This window comes from Aethalodelphis obliquidens, unplaced genomic scaffold, assembly GCF_003676395.1.
Source record: "Aethalodelphis obliquidens isolate GAN/ISIS:26980383/991018 unplaced genomic scaffold, ASM367639v1 scaffold51, whole genome shotgun sequence".
NCBI classification, from domain to species: domain Eukaryota; kingdom Metazoa; phylum Chordata; class Mammalia; order Artiodactyla; family Delphinidae; genus Aethalodelphis; species Aethalodelphis obliquidens.
In genome coordinates, this window is record NW_020837995.1 from 3,651,522 (window position 1) to 3,670,919 (window position 19,398).

General features: G+C 38.0%; 1 long non-coding RNA gene across 1 annotated transcript in view; it reads left to right on the forward strand.

Moving 5' to 3' along the window:
* Nucleotides 1-19,398, forward strand: part of LOC113607984 (uncharacterized) — a 39,648-nt gene that overhangs the window by 7,964 nt on the left and 12,286 nt on the right. The window contains exon 2 of the long non-coding RNA XR_003428167.1: nt 7,449-7,548. This is a non-coding gene — a long non-coding RNA (uncharacterized LOC113607984). The remainder of the gene's footprint in view (nt 1-7,448; nt 7,549-19,398) is intronic.

Here is a 19,398-nt window from a genome sequence, read left to right on the forward strand (position 1 = left end):
GATGGAATGTCCTATAAATATCAATTAAGTCCATCTTCTTTAAGGTATCACTTAAAGCTTGTGTTTCTTCATTCATTTTCATTTTGGATGATCTGTCCATTGGTGAAAGTGGGGTGTTAAAGTCCCCTACTATGAATGTCTTACTGTCAATTTCCCCTTTTATGGCTGTTAGTATTTGCCTTATGTATTGAGGTGCTCCTATGTTGGGTGCATAAATATTTACAATTATTATATGTTCTTCTTGGGTCAATCCCTTGATCATTATGTAGTGTCCTTCTTTGTCTCTTGTAATAATCTTTATTTTAAAGTCTATTTTGTCTGATATGAGAATTGCTACTCCAGCTTTCTTTTGGTTTCCATTTGCATGGAATATCTTGTTCCATCCCCTCACGGTGTGTGTATGTGTCTCTAGGTCTGTATGTGTCTCTAGGTCTGAAGTGGGTCTCTTGTAGACAGCAAATATATGGGGCTAGTTTTTTGTATCCATTCAGCCAATCTGTGTCTTTTGGTGGGAGCATTTAGTCCATTTACATTTAAAGTAATTATCGATATGTATGTTCCTTTTCCCATTTTCTTAATTGTTTGGGGTTCGTTATTGTAGGTCTTTTCCTTCTTTTGTGTTTCTTGCCTAGAGAAGTTCCTTTAGCATTTTTTGTAAAGCTGGTTTGGTGGTGCTGAACTGTCTCAGCTTTTGCTTGTCTGTAAAGGTTTTAATTTCTCCATCAAATCTGAATGAGATCCTTGCTGGGTAGAGTAATCTTGGTTGCAGGTTTTTCTCCTTCATCACTTTAAATATGTCCTGCCAGTCCCTTCTGGCTTGCAGAGTTTCTGCTGAAAGATCAGGTGTTAACTTTATGGGGATTCCCTTGTGTGTTATTTGTTGTTTTTCCATTGCTACTTTTAATATGCTTTCTTTGTATTTAATTTTTGACAGTTTGATTAATATGTGTCTTGGTGTGTTTCACCTTGGATTTATCCTGTATGGGACTCTCTGTGCTTCCTGGACTTGATTAACTATTTCCTTTCCCATATTAGGGAAGTTTTCAACTATAATCTCTTCAAATATTTTCTCAGTCCTTTTCTTTTTCTCTTCTTCTTCTGGAACCCCTATAATTCGAATGTTGGTGCATTTAATGTTGTCCCAGAGGTCTCTGAGACTGTCCTCAGTTCTTTTCATTATTCTGCTCTGCAGTAATTATTTCCACTATGTTATCTTCCAGGTCACTTATCCGTTCTTCTGCCTCAGTTATTCTGCTATTGATCCCATCTAGAGTATTTTTAATATCATTTATTGTGTTGTTCATCATTGCTTGTTTCATCTTTAGTCTTCCAGGTCCTTGTTAAATGTTTCTTGCATTTTCTCTATTCTATTTCCAAGATTTTGGATCATCTTTACTATCATTATTCTGAATTCTTTTTCAGGTAGACTGCCTATTTCCTCTTCATTTGTTAGGTCTGGTGGGTTTTTATCTTGCTCTTTCATCTGCTGTGTGTTTTTCTGTCTTCTCATTTTGCTTATCTTACTGTGTTTGGGGTCTCCTTTTTGCAGGCTGCAGGTTCGTAGTTCCCGTTGTTTTTGGTGTCTGTTTCCAGTGGCTAAGGTTGGTTCAGTGGGTTGTGTAGGCTTCCTGGTGGAGGGGACTAGTGCCTGTGTTCTGGTGGATGAGGCTGGATCTTGTCTTTCTGGTGGGCAGGTTCACGTCTGGGGGTGTGTTTTGGGGTGTCTGTGGACTTATTATGATTTTAGGCAGCCTCTCTGCTAATGGGTGGGGTTGTGTTCCTGTCTTGCTAGTTGTTTGGCCTAGGATGTCCAGTACTGTAGCTTGCTGGTTGTTGAGTGAAGCTGGGAGCTGGTGTTGGGATGGAGATCTCTGGGAGAATTTTGCCGTTTGATATTATTTGGATCTGGAGCTCTTGTGGACCAGTGTCCTGAAGTTGTGTCTCCCACCTCAGAGGCACAACACTGACTCCTGGCTGCAGCACCAAGAGCCTGTCATCCACACGGCTCAGAATAAAAGGGAGAAAAAGTAGAAAGAGAAAAGTAGAAAGAAAGAATTAGTAGAAGTAGAAAGCAAGAAAGAAAGAAAGAAAGAAAGGGAGGGAGGGAGGGAGGAAGGAGGGAAGAAAGGAGGGAAGGAAGGAAAAAAGAAAGAAAGAAGATAAAGTAAAATAAAATAACATAAGATAAATATAATAAAGTTATTAAAATAAAAAAAGAATTACTAAGGAAAAATGAAAAAAAAATGAAAAAAAACCCCAAAAAACGGATGGATAGAACCCTGGGACAAATGGTGGAAGCAAAGCTATACAGACAAAATCTCACACAGAAGCATACACATACACACTCAGAAAAAGAGGAAAGGGGGAAAAATCATAAATCTTGCTCTCAAAGTCCACCTCCTCAATTTGGGATGATTCATTGTCTATTCATGTATTCCACAGATGCAGGGTACATCAAGTTGTTTGCGGATCTTTAATCCGCTGCTTCTGAGGCTGCTGGGAGAGATTTCCCTTTCTCTTCTTTGTTCTCACAGCTCCCAGGAGCTCAGATTTGGATTTGGCCCCGCCTCTGCATGTAGGTTGCCAAAGGGCGTCTGTTCTTCGCTCAGACAGCACGGGGTTAAATAAAGGAGCTGCTGATTCGGGGGCTCTGGCTCACTCAGGCCGAGGGGAGGGAGGGGCACAGAGTGCGGGGCGAGTGTGCAGCGGCAGAGGCCGGTGTGACAGCGTGACGTTGCACCAGCCTGAGGCGTGCCTTGCGTTCTTCCGGGGGAGTTGTTCCTGTATCCCGGGACCCTGGCAGTGGCGGGCTGCACAGGCTCCCAGGAAGGGGGGTGTGGGTAGTGACCTGTACTCACACACAGGCTTCTTGGTGGTGGCAGCAGCAGCCTTAGCATCTCATGCCCGTCTCTGGGGTCCGCGCTTTTAGCCATGGCTCGCGCCCGTCTCTGGAGCTCCTTTAAGCAGCGCTCTTAATCCCCTCTCCTCGTGCACCAGGAAACAAAGAGGGAAGAAAAAGTCTCTTGCCTCTTTGTAAGGTCCAGACTTTTCCCCGGACTCCCTCCCGGCTAGCCGTGGTGCACTAACCCCCTGCAGGCTGTGTTCATGCCGCCAACCCCAGTCCTCTCCCGGCGCGCCTATCGAAGCCCGAGCCTCAACTCCCAGACCTGCCCGCCCCGGCGGGTGAGCAGACAAGCCTCTCATGCTGATGAGTGCCGGTCAGCCCTGATCCTCTGTGCGGGAATCTCTCTGCTTTGCCCTCCGCACCCCTATTGCTGTGCTCTTCTCCACGGCTCTGAAGCTTTCCCCCTCCACCACCCGCAGTCTCCGTCTGCGAAGGGGCTTCCTATTGTGTGGAAACCTTTCCTCCTTCACAGCTCCCTCCCACTAGTGCAGGTCCGTCCCTATCCTTTTGTCTCTGTTTATTCTTTTTTCTTTTGCCCTACCCAGGTTCGTGGGGAGTTTCTTGCCTTTTGGGAGGTCTGAGGTCTTCTGCCAGTGTTCAGTAGTTGTTCCGTACGAGTTGTTCCACATGTAGATGTATTTCTGGTGTATCTGTGGGGAGGAAGGTGATTTCCACATCTTACTCTTCCGCCATTTTCCCGGAAGCCCGGCACGCCGTCCCCATGACTGTCGTGGCTTCGGCTGCGGGGGCCCCTCCAGACCCGGAAGCCTCAGTGAGGCCGACCTCCCCTCGGGCTACGGGGCAGTTCCGTGACGGCGGAGGGAAGAGACCCCAAGCCGGGAGTTCCAGCTCTGCAGAAACCTGTTTGTAGATTGTTTTGATGATGGCCATTCTGACCAGTGTGAGGTGATACCTCATTGTAGTTTTGATTTGCCTTTCTCAAATTAGTGATGTTGAGCATCTTTTCATGTGTTCGTTGGCCATCTGTATGTCTTCTTTGGAGAAATGTCTATTTAGGCCTTCTGCCCATCTTTTGATTGGGTTGTTTGTTTTTTTGATATTGAGCTGCATGAGCTGTTTGTATATTTTGGAGACTAATCCCTTTTCAGTTGCTTCATTTGCAAATATTTTTTTCCCATTCTGAGTGTTGTCTTTTCATCTTGTTTATGGTTTCCTTTGCTGTGCAAAAGTTTTTAAGTTTAATTAGGTCCCATTTGTTTGTTTTTGTTTTTATTTCATTACTCTAGGAGGTGGGTCAGAAAAGATCTTGCTGTGATTTATGTCAAAGAGTGTTCTTCCTATGTTTTCCTCTAAGAGTTTTATAGTGTCTGGTCTTACATTTAGGTCTCTAATCCATTTTGAGTTTACTTTTGTGTATGGTGTTAGGGAGTGTTCTAATTTCATTCTTTCACACATAGCTGTCCAGTTTTTCCACTTATTGAAGAGACTGTCTTTTCTCCATTGTATATTCTTGCCTCCTTTGTCATAGATTAGGTGACTATAGATGCATGAGTTTTTCTCTGGGCTTCCTATCCTGTTCCATTGATCTATATTTCTGTGTTTGTGCCAGTACCATACTGTTTTGATTACTGTAGCTTTGTAGTATAGTCTGAAGTCAGGGAGCCTGGTTCCCCCATCTCCATTTTTCTTTCTCAAGATTGCTTTGGCTATTCGGGGTCTTTTGTGTTTCCATACAAATTGTAAAATTTTTTGTTCTGATTCTGTGAAAAATGCCATTGTAATTTGGTAAGGATTGTATTGAATCTGTAGATTGCTTTGGGTAGTAGAGTCATTTTCACAATGTTGATTCTTCCAATCGAAGAACGTGGTATATCTCTCCATCTGTTTGTGTCATCTTTGATTACTTTAATCAGTATCTTATAGTTTTCTGAGTACAGGTCTTTTGCTTCTTTAGGTAGGGTAATTCCTAGGTATTTTATTCTTTTTGTTGCAGTGGTAAATGGGATTGTTTCCTTAATTTCTCTTTCTGATCTTTCATTGTTAGTGTATAGGTATGCAAGAAATTTCTGTGATCAATTTTGTATCCTGCAAATTTACCAAATTCATTGATGAGCTCTAGTAGTTTTCTGGTGGCATGTTTAGGATTTTCTATGTATAGTATCATGTCATCTGCAAACAGTGACAGTTTTACTTCTTCTTTTCCAATTTGGATTCCTTTTATTTATTTTTCTTCTCTGATCACCGTGGCTAGTGCTTCCAAAACTATGTTGAATAATAGTGGCAAGAGTGGACATCATTGTCTCGTTCCTGTTCTTAGAGGAAATGCTTTCAGTTTTTCACCATTGAGAATGATGCTGGCTGTGGGTTTCTCATATATGGCCTTTGTTATGTTGAGGTAGGTTTCCTCTATGTCCACTTTCCGGAGAGTTTTTATATAAATGGGTGTTGAGTTTTGTCAAAAGCTTTTTCTGCATTTATTGAGAAGATCAGATGGTTTTTATTCTTCAGTTTGTTAACATGGTGTATCACATTGATTGATTTGCAGATATGGAAAAATCCTTGCATTCCTGAGATAAACCCCACTTGGTCGTGGTGTATGATCCTGTTAATGTGTTGTTGGATTCTGTTTGCTAGTATTTTGTTGAGGATTTTAGTGTCTATGTTCATCAGTGATATCAGTCTGTAATTTTCTTTTTCTGTGATATCTTTGTCTGGTTTTTTATCAGGGTGATGGTGGCCTCGTAAAATGAGCTTGGGAGTGTTCCTCCCTCTGCAATTTTTTGGAAGAGTTTGAGAAGGATAGGTGTTAGGTTTTCTCTAAATGTTTGATAGAATTCGCCTGTGAGGCCGTCTGGTCCTCGACTTTTCTTTGTTTGAAATTTTTTTTTTTTTTTGCGGTATGCGGTCCTCTCACTGTTGTGGCCTCTCCCGTTTGGGAGCACAGGCTCCAGACACGCAGGCTCAGCGGCCATGTCCCACGGGCCCAGCCGCTCTGCGGCATGTGGGATCCTCCCCGGCCGGGGCACGAACCCGTGTACCCCACACCAGCAGGCGGACTCTCAACCACTGCACCACCAGGGAAGCCCTGTTAGAAAATCTTTAATCACAGTTTCAATTTCATTACTTGTTATTGATCTGTTCATATGTTTTATTTCTTCCTGGTTCAGTCTTAGAAGGTTGTACCTTTCTAAGAATTTGTCCATTTCTTCCAGGTTGTGCATTTTATTGGCATATAGTTGCTTGTAGTAGTCTCTTATGATCCTTTGTATTTATGTGGTGTCAGTTGTAACTTCTCCTTTTTCATTGCTAATTTTATCGATTTGAGTCCTCTCCCTTTTTTTCTTGATGTGTCTGGCTAAAGATATATCAATTTTGTTTATCTTCTCAAAGAACCAGCTTTCAGTTTCATTGATGTTTGCTATTGTTTGAAAGACACAAATTGTATTACAGGAATTAATATATTGCATGAGGTCATGGGTAAGCATTAAAGGCCTGAGACTCATTCTGTCTCGTTTAGATATCTTTTTTCTTTATTCCATAATGGAGAATGGCAAATTCAGAAGCTATGGGAGCCAGTCAGATAACATAGATGAGTGCAGTAGGTTGGTATAAGAAAATTTGGAATGGTGAAGACTGTGGCAAACCACTACTCACTCATCACTTTGCTGTAGCTGCCCTGTGCAAATGTGAACCAGTGTTACCAGGTCTTCCAGTTTTCCAAAAGATGATAGAAATCTCCATTTTAGTTAACTCCTTTTTTCAGTGTTGGAAACTAATTTTAAAAGTTTTAATCACTATGCACAGCAAATAAAACTTATCTGCTTATCATTAATTTTTTAATTTAACTTTAGAGAATAATCTTTATTCCTTTACTGAACTAGTATTTATTGATGGCCTATTATATGTTTATTTATCAAAATTTTAAATGTTTACATGGCTACAGAAATATTTTGCCCTTGTATATGTGCAAAAATGTATAAGAATGTCCACTGCGGCAAAATGGAAATCTCATCAGGACAGGGACTTTTAAATTATTATATATTTATATATAATATTATTTATTATATTTATTAATTGATATTATTATTTATTATTCATTTATTGAACAGTCCTTATATATAGTAGGTACTTACTATATATTTATTCACATACATATATATGTAATTAACCTAAATTTCATCAACAGAACTAGTTAAATAAATTATGGTACCTCCACACAGTGAAATAATATGTAACAGTTAAAGAAAAATGAAAAATTATTTAGGACATATTTTCAAGAATAAAAAGCAAGTTGCATAAGATATTTTCATTTATATCAAAGGAAAATTAAGCATATATATGCATAAATATATAAGTAAATATTAAAGGCTCTACAAAGTTATATACTAAACTCTTACAATGATACTTCTATGAGAAAAATGGGAGGTGGGACTTCTACTTTCACTTCATATAAGTTTGTATTGTTTGACTATTTTTGATGAATATATATGTATTACTTGTATATTTTAAAAGACTAACAATTTAGCTCCAATAACAAGTAAATGAAATAAAATAACATGTGATTTAATTTCTTAACTTTCAGGTTAATGGAGATTATAAAAAAGCCAAAACTGGTGAGGATAGAGATCAATGCCAGCAGGAATACAGGGAAAGGGAAAATCTCATGCTCAGTTGCCGGAGAAGTAAGTACAACTTTTCTGGAGGGCAATTTGGGACTACATATTAAATCTTTAATGTGCATACACTCTAAGCATTCCCATCAGTAGGAATTATCTTAAGGAGATAATTGGACAATAGTACAGAGAATGTTCTTTGCAATGTTGTTTATAATATTGAAAAACAGAAAACAACTAGATATCGATAATTAGGGTTTGGTTAAATAAATGTACCATGTAAATATAACCATGAGATATAATATGATTGCATTAACAGACAAAGAATATACACACACGTATACATAGGCACATATATGAGAGACGGTACAGAAGCATGGTTAAGTACTTGCAGTCTGGATTCACACTGCCTTAATTTGAATGTCAGTACTGCCACTTACTAAGCTTTGTAATTTGAGACAAAGTACTGAAACCTTTTTTTCGTTAGTTTTATTATCTGTATGGTGGGGTTAAAATATGATCTACTACACATAGTTGTAAGAATTAAATTAAATAGTTCATTATAACAAAATCTTTTTATTTTACATAAAGAGAGATCTGGAAAAAAATCATTAACATGTTGATAGTGGTAGTCTTTAGGTGGTAAAACTGAATGGATTTTTTTTCTTTCTTATATATACCTTTCTATATAATTTTAATTTTCCAAAACTAACACCTATCTTTGTAAATAGAGGAGATATTCGGAAGAATGATTGGGAGAGTGGAAGGAAGGAAGGAAGAGAGGCAGGATACCCGACTGCTTCAGGCTAGGTCTCACGGGTTAGGCAATACTCTGATGAAATTACAGAAAAGTATAGGAACTAGTTTTCAGCTCCATAGATTTAAAAAGTCTTTACCATTCATCCAGTGTAGATAAGACTGTAGGGAACTGATAGAAGCTACATAGCTTCATGGATGACTCAATAATAAACCAGAATGTACGTAAGTCAGTTGTTTTTTTGCCAATAGGAAAGCACAAATTGGAAATATAGCTCTTTCATTGAAACATTGCCTAACAAATTAAAACCACAATGAGATACTAACACATACCCACTAAAATAGCTAATGTAATAAAGACTGACAGTAATAAGTGTTGACAAGGTTATGGAGCAACTAAAATCTAGTGCATTGTTAGTAGGAATGCCAAACTGGTACAGCCTCTTTATAAAACAGTTTGGCAGTGTCTTATAAAATTGAACACATTTTACCTTATGATTCAGCAATTCTACTCCTTGTATTTGCTTCAGAGAAATAAACACATATATCCATGTAAAAATGTGTAGTTGAATATTCATAGCAGCATTATTTATAACAGCTAAAAACATAAAGTAACACCAATTTTCAAATGAATAAATAAATTATGGTATATTCATACCATAGAATACTTCTCAGCAACACACACAGCAACATGGATGAATTTTAAAAGCATGCTAAGATGAAAGAAGTCAAACACAAAAGACTATATTTCATGCAACTCCATTTTTTTTTTTTTTTTTTTTTTTTTTGGTGCAGTACGGGGGCCTCTCACTATTGTGGCCTCTCCCGTTGTGGAGCACAGGCTCCGGACGCACAGGTTCAGCGGCCATGGCTCACGGGCCCAGCTGCTCCACGGCATGTGGGATCTTCCCGGACCGGGGCACGAACCCATGTCCCCTGCATCGGCAGGCGGACTCTCAACCACTGCGCCACCAGGGAAGCCCCATGCAACTCCATTTTTATGAAATGCTAGAAAAGGCAAAGCTACCAGTAATAGAGTATCAGCATTGCCTGGAGTCAGGAATGAGGAGAGGTCATCAAGGGCAACAGGCCTGAAAGAGACTTTTTTAGGGTGAAGGAATTGTTCTAATACATCTTGATAGGAGATGTGGTTACACAATTATATGCAATTATCATAATTCATCAAATTGTACACTTAAAATTGGTAATATTTATTGTATGCAATTAATATCTTAATTAACAAAACAGTTATTGGAAAGGATAGAGTCAGTTTTTATTATCTGATAAATGGTATCATTCCATTAAGTCTCTTTCTCTCTCTCTCTCTATATATATATATTATATGTATATATGTACCATAAGAATTAAAATTTGCAGGAGACCGGAATATCTACATTCATTGGTGGGGCATCCTTTTCCCTTTTCCTTTCATTCTTTTTCCCAAACAATAGGAGTTCTAGAATCTCTGTATAAAAATTGTTTTAGGAGTGGCTATCCAGTTAAAAATGGAGGCAAGAGATTATAAGGGGGCTAAAGCCTCCAAAACCATCTTTAGTGGCAGTTGCATTTTCAAATACTGTAGTGATTTCAATCAGGCACTAGTCAGTTATAAATATATGAAAGGAAATTTGCACTACACATTAATATTATCAGTGACATATTTTAAAACTTTGCCTTAAGGGTAAGGTTTACTTCTGCAGGTAGCTAATTTCTTCATTGTTCTGTTTTACTATAGTTAGCTTCAAAGAGAGAGAGATAACAGTACCATATTCTTGAATTTATTTCCAAATTCTGGCAATCCATTATGTTTAGACCCTATATCTCTTTGCAACCTTCACGTATATATTCAATAATTAAAAATGTAATAACAATTCAGTTTTTAGCCTATGTCTTTTTTATAGACTTCTGATTATATCAAGGTTGAAAGTTATTATAAAATTTTCCTGATATTACAATATGTTTTGGAGTCAGGAAAACCTGGGTTTGAATTCTGGTTCTGAAGCATTCATTTCAGTGATATGTTTTCCCTTCATCTGTGAAATAGAGATATTCACATTTACCTTATGAGGTTAGGATTTTATACATATACATACACACACACAGTGGTCACAGTATCTGTCACATGTAAACCCTGAAGCAAACACTAAAAGATTATGAAGCAAAGATTTATAGCTAAAAAGCCAAGAAGGAATCAAGATGGAATCATATAAAAATACTGTATTAGTCCAAAAGACGGCAAAAAAAGAGAGGAAAGGGGGGAAAAATGAGACAGAAAACAAATATCAAGATGGTAGGTTTAAATCCAATAATATCAATAATCACCTTAAGTATCAATGTTTAAATACCTAAAATGCAGGTTGAAAGATTAGACAAGGAAGCAAGACCCAAATATATCATGTTTGCAAGAAACTCACTTTAAATACGAAGACACAGACAGGGTAAAAGTAAAAGGGTGAGAAATAGAAATATGTACTATGCAAACGCTATTCAAAAAAAAGCTGGGGTGACTATATACATATCAGACGATGTAGATTTCAGAGCAAGGAATAAAATTAGTCTGTCTCCTTCTCCAGACCCTCAGTCCTCCAGATCATTCCTATGAGGCAACACATTACCCACTCTTCTGTATCTTTCCAGAATGAGTTTATGAATATATAAGCATATATCACTTTTATTTTTCACCCAAGGGAGCATACTATATTCACTATTGTGTACTTTGTTTTTGCAAATATATCTAGGGCATTATCTTGTACTGTTATATATAGATCTATCCCATTCTTTTTATCAACTGCATAGTAAAGAATAAAGTTTATTTTTAACAACTTTATTGGGGTATAATTGCTTTACAATGTTGTGTTAGTTTCTGCTGAATCACAAAGTGAATCAGTTATACATATACATATATCCCAATATCCCCTCCCTTTTGTGTCTCCCTCCCACCAAGAATAAAGTATTCTTTTTTTAAGGTCTCCATCAAAAAAAACCAGGGTGTCCAAATTCTAGCTAATGTGGCTAGGTGAAGCCCCCCTAAAATAAGATTGGAATGTAACTAATTTAAAGAATGCTGGACACCTGCATCTCCAGCACATTCAAAAGTAAGGTCAATATCTTAACATGTCACACTCCTACACCATTACATCAACTCACACTTCTACCAGTTTATTGTTTTTTGAAGACATAAGCTTCCACCAACTTAGTCTCCAAGGTAATTCTTAACTTCTCCTTCTCCCTTATCCTTCCCCAAACTGTAATCAAGTCTTATAGATTACACTCTCAAGATGTCCCAGTAAGTTGGAGATAGATAATGAAATTCTTTTTGAAGTTCATTGCTACTGATTCAATGTACTGCCAATAAGACAAATATGTGCATCCAATTTCAGTCTTCATTGCCAGACGTTTTGTCTGTAAACTTGCATCATAGAAGAAACTTAGAGTTATTTAGTGACAAATTGATATTTCTAATATTCCATATTCAAAAACTTTCTTTCCAGATTCCTTCTTTATAATTTTATACATTGTTCTTATTTATGAAAATGTTTCTGGTCTGGTGGAATATATAGTGTTGTATAACTATAATGGGGATTTGTGGATCATCTTTCTTTTGACAAGTGCCAAGTACTTTAATAAGTTCTGTTTCATATGTCCTAATAATATCCCCTTGAAATAGGAAGAAAATATTGTCTTTTCACTTTATTAACGAAAGAACAGAAACATAGATATATCAGGTAATTAGTGTTTGCCTACCAAGTGTGCTAGTGACAGAGCTGGGACTAGAACCCAGGTTTCCTCACGTTCAAGCGTTCAGATTATAAGTTTCAGAATCATAAAACTGTCACCTCTGCAGTTTTGCAAAAGTAATAGCATATACTCTCACACATTCTGAATTTCTAGAGCTTAATAATAATCCATTAAAAAAATATCTTCCTTCTAATCTCATTGGAAAAGAACATTTCTCAAGAAATGTAGAGAATACGTATTCAACCACTGATTCTCTTCATCAAGAACTTTGTTGTAAAATGAGCTTAAAATGTGATGACATCAGCCTCAATGTTACACCTATTTTCATTCTTCTAAATTATTGTCCAAACATATAAATGCCCTAGACTCTAAATCAATCATTTGAAACTGGTCGACTACAGCTTTGAAAATATTGGGCGCATCATAAACATCGTGCCCATCTCTCACTTCTCTTTCATCATGGAACATATATAGTCTGTACTCATTCATAGAAATATCTCATGGCTCTGGTAAAAGCTTATGAATAAACTTCTCTGTCCAGCTGTGTATTTCTGAGTAATTAGATGAATTAAATAATCCAGCAAACAAAATTCTAAACAGTGACTCAATGGCAACAGGAATAGTTGAATAAACGTGTTTGTTTAAATGGTAAACCTATATTTCTCTGAAGTAGAGCAATTTGCAAGAAAAACTGAAGAAAACAGTCTATAAAAAGAGAATTTAAACTTGGAAAATTTTCATTGCAATTATAGTAGTATGTTAGAATTTGATTGAACAACATTTTAATTATGGTCATTTTCTCTTTGAGCTTTCATTTCATAGATTTCTGTACATTGGCTTTGCTTTTTGTAGAACTCAATAGATTGAATTTTTATTGTGTTTAGCAATGTGTATTTTGGATTATGTGTGTACATAATTCTAATATTGTTTTTCATTTCTCATCTCTGTATCTGAGCATGTGCACATCCTTGGAGAATAAGTGATATCTGAGAACTATTTGGCTGTGAGGAAGGAGAGCATATAGTTGACATGATTTAATTTATCTACAGTAAAAAACATGACAGAAATGAAATAGGTAGGATTTTTAAGCAAGCAAAATATACTATGTAAGCATTAATGTAATGAAAATAATGGGAGATTTTGATGATAAATAATAAGCAATGAACACTTTAAATTATTCATCACACAATTGGTATTATAATTCTAGAAATTAAAAAAAAATCTGTATCTCCTTACCAATTTTAATTTTCCACATTTAATTTTTGTTTGTACCTATATACAAACATAATTTTAACATAATTGTTATTTTGAGGGGATGTAATTTTGTGTTCTGACTTGGGAAAATGAATACTTTTTATAGATAAGAAATTCTTTGAAAAAGTGCAGTGGATATTAATTTCATTTGATATTTTAAAATATTGAAAGTAAAAATAATGAGGAAGAATCGTTCTCTAAAATATCCTCCAATTTTTTAAAAATAAAAGGTAGGGCTTCCCTGGTGGCGCAGTGGTTGAGAGTCCGCCTGTCGATGCAGGGGGCACGGGTTCATGCCCTGGCCGGGGAAGATCCCACATGCCGCGGAGCGGCTGGGCCCGTGAGCCATGGCCGCTGAGCCTGCGCGTCCGGAGCCTGTGCTCCGCAACGGGAGAGGCCACAACAGTGAGAGGCCCGCGTATGGCCAAAAAATATATAAATAAATAAATAAAAGGTAGAGATATAAATCAATAAAGAACAAATAATTAACCTACCTGATTTGTTTATAGGATTTTCTTTGTTTTTCTTCATCACTGACTCCTTTTTCTCTCTCAGGCAAAAGGAAATTTATACACCCTTAATTCTGCTTTCTTTTGAAATGCACAATAATTGTTGTCCAATCAGTTGAAATATTCTAATGCTATTAGTGCAGAACACTGATGTGTGGATGGCTGGGAACATTTTGCCCATATCAGTCCTAGTTAAAAACTCAACATTAACTTTGTATCTTATGGAAAACACTTTTGCTTCCTAAGACTTATGAAGACTTTTCAATCATCAGTGGATGATTTCCCATCCATTGGCAAGATCCCATCTGGTAAATGTAGTAGCTTTTATTACTGTTCACCAAATATTCTGTTTTTCTTCCCTTTGAAGTCCCTTGCTGAGAGACCATTAATCTCTGCCCAAAGATCAGGTGGTTTGTTTTGACCAATTAAATGAGCAGAGGTGACAGAAGTCGCTTCTGGCAAGAACTTTTAAGAACCAGTACATGGTTCACTGGTTCTCTTTTTCTTTTGCCAAGGGATTGGTAATCAGACTGCTCATTGCTCTACTAGCTTAAGTCCTAAAACAAAGCCCCTGGCTGTCTTGGGATGGATACTTAGAATGATTAAGAAGTAAACTTTTGTTGTTGCAAACCACTGAGATTTTAGAGGTCACTGAAATTCGAAGTCCACCAAGTTATCTCAGGGAGGAGATAATCCTGCCAATTTGCATGAGCAGCAAACTCTTAAGAGGCAAAGGAAGAAAATGGTGTCATTGGATCTTTTTAGGTACTGGAGTGATGGAAGAGGGGTCAGTCACTCAATAGGAGCCATAGTGATAGAGGAATCCGGTCATTACCATAATAGTGCACCAAGAAAGAGAAATCACTGATCTCTTTTTGCATCTGCTTTGCCATCTCCTACCAGTGCCTTCCACTGGCTGAATTTCACAGGAAGAGGATAAGGAAGCATGTGGATACAGTTCACAGAGATCAGCCCTTTGGGGTTGGCAGAGAAGGCAGAGTAGGATGAAGGGTTGGTCTTGGAAGGGCAAACAGAAGAACCTATGCACCTCCTTATTGCTATATTCCCAATTCCTGTTTGTTTGCCTAGCGCATAGGGAATACTTAAAGATATTTAATGGATGAAAGAATGAAGAACATAGACATTAAAAGCAAAGTAATTAATATGGATGCTAAGATCAGGCTGCATTTCTTGGCTTTTTTAGGAAATTAGTTTACTTCAATAAGTTGTCTTGTCACTGAGTATTGTCATGAGAGGGTTTTAGCTATTGATATAAAATACTTTTAAGCCAAATTTTGAACTCCTATGAAGAATACTAAAAAGTAAAGTAACTGGGGAAGGAATTGTGAAAGAGATCATATTGGTATGCAAAATTGAGGTGACTCAATTTGAACAAGTTTATTGAGTAGATAATTAAGTGAAGAAGGTGAGTCAGAAAATGTAATTCATGACATGCAGTTACACACAATTACTCAAATTATCACTGGTATTGATATTTGGTGGAGTGTCAGCTGGGGCAAGGCATTAGGAGATCATGTGGTTGTGGCATTTGATCACTATGGCAACAATGATCATTAAGAGACTGTGGGATGGGCTGATTATCTCTGTGTTGTAAAGCTTATAAAAAAGAAAACAATAAGCTTAGTGCTTGAACTCAAACCAAAGACATGAAGAGAATATCAGAAAGCTTCTATGGAAGCTTTAAGCAAGATTTCCTAACCTAGAATCCACATTAAGAATTCATGTTTCTTATCTAAGGTAGGGACACTTGTTGGGAAGAAGTGAAAACTATTATTTGAAATAGGGACATTTGGGCAGGCATAGATGAGGCTGAGAACTTAGAAACTCAAATTCCTTTGAAGCTGCCTTGACAATGGAAGATGCTTTCTCCCACTGTCTAATGAAACCAGTCTTTCCTTCCAGAAGAACTTTTCAATAATTTCGCTTGGGGCAGTTGCCTCTCAAGGGGGTACCTGTTCTCCTCAAGACACTCTTGCCCCATTCACCATGCCTTATTGCCTCCAGGACCATAATGAGAATTAAATCCCAACATAACCATGAGACCCAGCATAATCCTGAGAGAAAATTGCAAGGTCTGCTCTGGGAGATCATCTTGCCAATTTATATAAACAAGAATCTGGCAAGCATGAATTAGATTGAATGCTAAAGAGATTAGGTCAAGGTGAATGAATTGTAAGATTTAATTGGCCAGTGATTCTCAAAATGTGGTCATTGGACCAGCCAGCATCAGCATCACCTGAGAACTTGTAGGAATGCAGATTTCCTAGACTCCATCCTAGACCTAATGAATCAGAAATTCTAGGGCATGGGGCCTGGAAATCTGTTTTAACAAATCATCTAGGTGATCCGGTACATGTTAAAATTTGAGAACCATTGGAATATGCTAAATATATGTATGTGGCCTCTACTAGAATATGAGATTTTAGTATTTTAGGTAGAAAAATTGGGAGTGAGTCAAACAGTTGGCTGGTAAATGAAAGCCTGGACTCAATAGTTTCCTGTAGTTAATGAGTTTAAGATTACAGAATTACCTTGACATAATGTAGAAAAGGAAGCTTGATGGCTTAGAGAAATAAGAATGTTAGAACAGATTTAAAATGTGCAATTTGCTCCACACCCTCTCACCTTCCTTACTCCAGAACATCCTGGAGGACACCTCCTTCATTCAAAACATACTAAAATGCAATGGAAGGAAGAGAGCACCCTTGAAAACCTCTGTGCTGGCATCCCTAACGGCTGAGGATGGACATGAGCATGTTGCCATGAAAATGAACTCCCTGAGTAGCAAGGCCAAGTGGCTGCTCTTAACTGTCAGAGACAAGGTGGGCACAATTATCCCAATATCCTGATTAATACTAATACCTTATTATTAATAATAATATATTTTATTATTATTAATAATATCTTATTAGACACAGTTTACAGAGTGGTAATCAGTGTTTTGACCAACATGGACATGTGCCAGTGACTAATAGATCACAAGGTCACTGGCAATTAAATATATGGGCAATCTTATAAGGTGTTTCTTGACTTATATAAAGTAAAAGCCAATTTAAGTTGTCAGTGAGAATTAGCCTCATACCCAGTTCCCAATTCACAGATCTGAAGTCCTTTAATTAAGGAGCAGGCCAGGTCCCTTTGAGGAAGAATGTAGCCTGAAATATGGCCACAAATGGCATCCATGGCTTTTCCAGATTAACCTATGGTCATTTACCAGGATGATTTTTACTGGGGAAAGGAAATCCCCGGTCCTTCTGGGGGTTTTTAGATAGTGAATTTGAGATAATAGTCTTTAGGAGACAAAACACTATTATGGCCCAGTGGTCAGAGTATGGACTTAACGGGGTCAAGTGATAAATGAAGTCTTGACTTCATTTAATCTGACAATGGATTCAATAAGTCCACAGACCCATCCTGTAGTTATTTCCACAGTTTCTGAATATATTAAAAAATAGACTTTTTTTTATCAGCTGAGGCATCAACTTAGAAACAACAACTGGTGAGTTTAGGTTGCTATGCTATAGAATGTAGTATATGCCTTAAACTAACATTAGATATATAGTGCCCTTTTAGCCAGAATGCAGAGATGCCAGAATCAAAGAATGGAGGTGGGAGTTACCTGTCTTAGTATCTCATATTTCAATTAAGTATTCAGAAGATTTAGAAATCCTAATTTCCAAGGTAGAACAATTTCTGCCAGGAAACGTAGTCATTGTTCCATTAAATTAAGAGCTGAGTCAATCTTTTGGCTATTTTGGGGCTTCTCATGCTGAAGAACCAACAGGAAGATCTTACTCTATTGGCTAAGGTAATTGCTATGTGGAAATTGGGTTACTGTGATACAGTAGAGGCAAGAAAAATACGTGTGGAACTCGAGGGTTTCACTGAGGAACTTCTTACTGTTCCATAAGAATGGTCCGTGGGAAACTGTGAAATCTCAATAAAGTCAGCACCACTAAGAATTTTAAATTGTGGAAATAAAGGTTTAGGTCATCCTTCCAGGTAAATAACCCCAATCAGAAAAATACATGGAAGAAGTGATGGATATAATTTTAGGTCTCATGACCAGCTACAAAAGCAGATATTATAGTGGCTGTATCTTATGTTAATTTCATTTCCCCCCCTTTTTCTGCTACTGAATATAAAAAGTTCTGATGGGAGGTTAATTATAATTTAAGTTTCAGGAAGGGGCATGAATGAACTGAAATCACTCCATATTTATGGAATAGCTGATGTCACTTTTGTGTGAGGGGTAAGAGTTTTTTCATGGGATGGAGAGGCAAAAATTAATGCTATGAGGCAAAAATTGTAAACTAAGCTGTTTATGCGCTGTCCCGCCCCCCTTCCCATCTATTATGGCATAACAAATTACTTTCCAAACCTAGCATCTTTTTGTTGTTGGTGGTGGTGGTTTTTTTGCAGTACGCGGGCCTCTCGCTGTTGTGGTCTCTCCCGTTGCGGAGCACAGGCTCCGGACGCGCAGGCTCAGCAGCCATGGCTCACGGGCCTAGCCGCTCCGCGGCATGTGGGATCTTCCCGGACCGGGGCATGAACCTGTGTCTCCTGCATCGGCAGGCGGACTCTCAACCACTGCGCCATCAGGGAAGCCCTCAAACCTAGCATCTTAAAAGAACAATATTTTATTATCCCATAATTTCTGTGGGTCAGAAATCCAGACATAGCTTAGCTAGATACTCTGACTCAGGTTCTCTCGGAGGGCTGAAGCCCATCTAAAGACTTGTCTTGTAAAGGATCTACTTCCGAGCTCACTCACATGGCTATTGGCAGGATTCTGTTCCTCACGGTTGTTGGACTGAGGGCCTCAGTTCCTTGTTGGGCTGGAGACTTTTCTCATTTTTTTGCCATGTGGGACTCTCTATAGGGCAGCTCATAAGATGGCAGCTGGCTTCCCATAGAGTAAGGAAGTGAGAAAGCAAGGAATGGTGTCTAATATGGAAGCCCATGATGGAAGCCAGGATGGAATCATATCATGGAAGTGACTTTTCAACACTTTTATCGTATTCTATTCATCAGAAGTATACGACTTTTCCAGCCTCACTTCAGGGGGAGGATACACAAGGGAATGAATACCAGGAGGCAATGATCATTGGGAGCCACTTGGAGGCTGCTTCTCATACCCTCAATTCATTCTCTGCCCGATTCTGCCCTGATATGGATCTCAGTTGGACTGCATCACTCAGGCTCATACCCTCTGGCTTTCTGTTGGGTTTTACCAATGGCAAGTCCAGGCAGAAGAATAAAAGATGAAAGAGAAATAGAAATATAGTAGAAATATTTCTTTTGCTGCTTTTTTTCTGCTTTCATGCTGTGTTTCTGGCAGTAGCTGTGCTCTTCTGCCTCATAATTCTGCTCGCCTAGCTCCAGACTTCACTAGGTGCTGGTAACACCATTTCCTCCTCTTCCCTCTTCAGGCTTAGGAATGATTTAGGCTTTCCACAATTGCCAGTCCCTGAATACCTCAACATCTCCTGCTGATTCTTTAATTCTTCACACACATCTACAAATGTTTCTTGCATTAAATTCTTTGGTTTCCCTAATAGCACCTTGAATAGTACACATTTCTTAAGGGAAGAGATTATGTATTATTATTTCTTTAGTCCTAATGCCTAACATGGTAAGC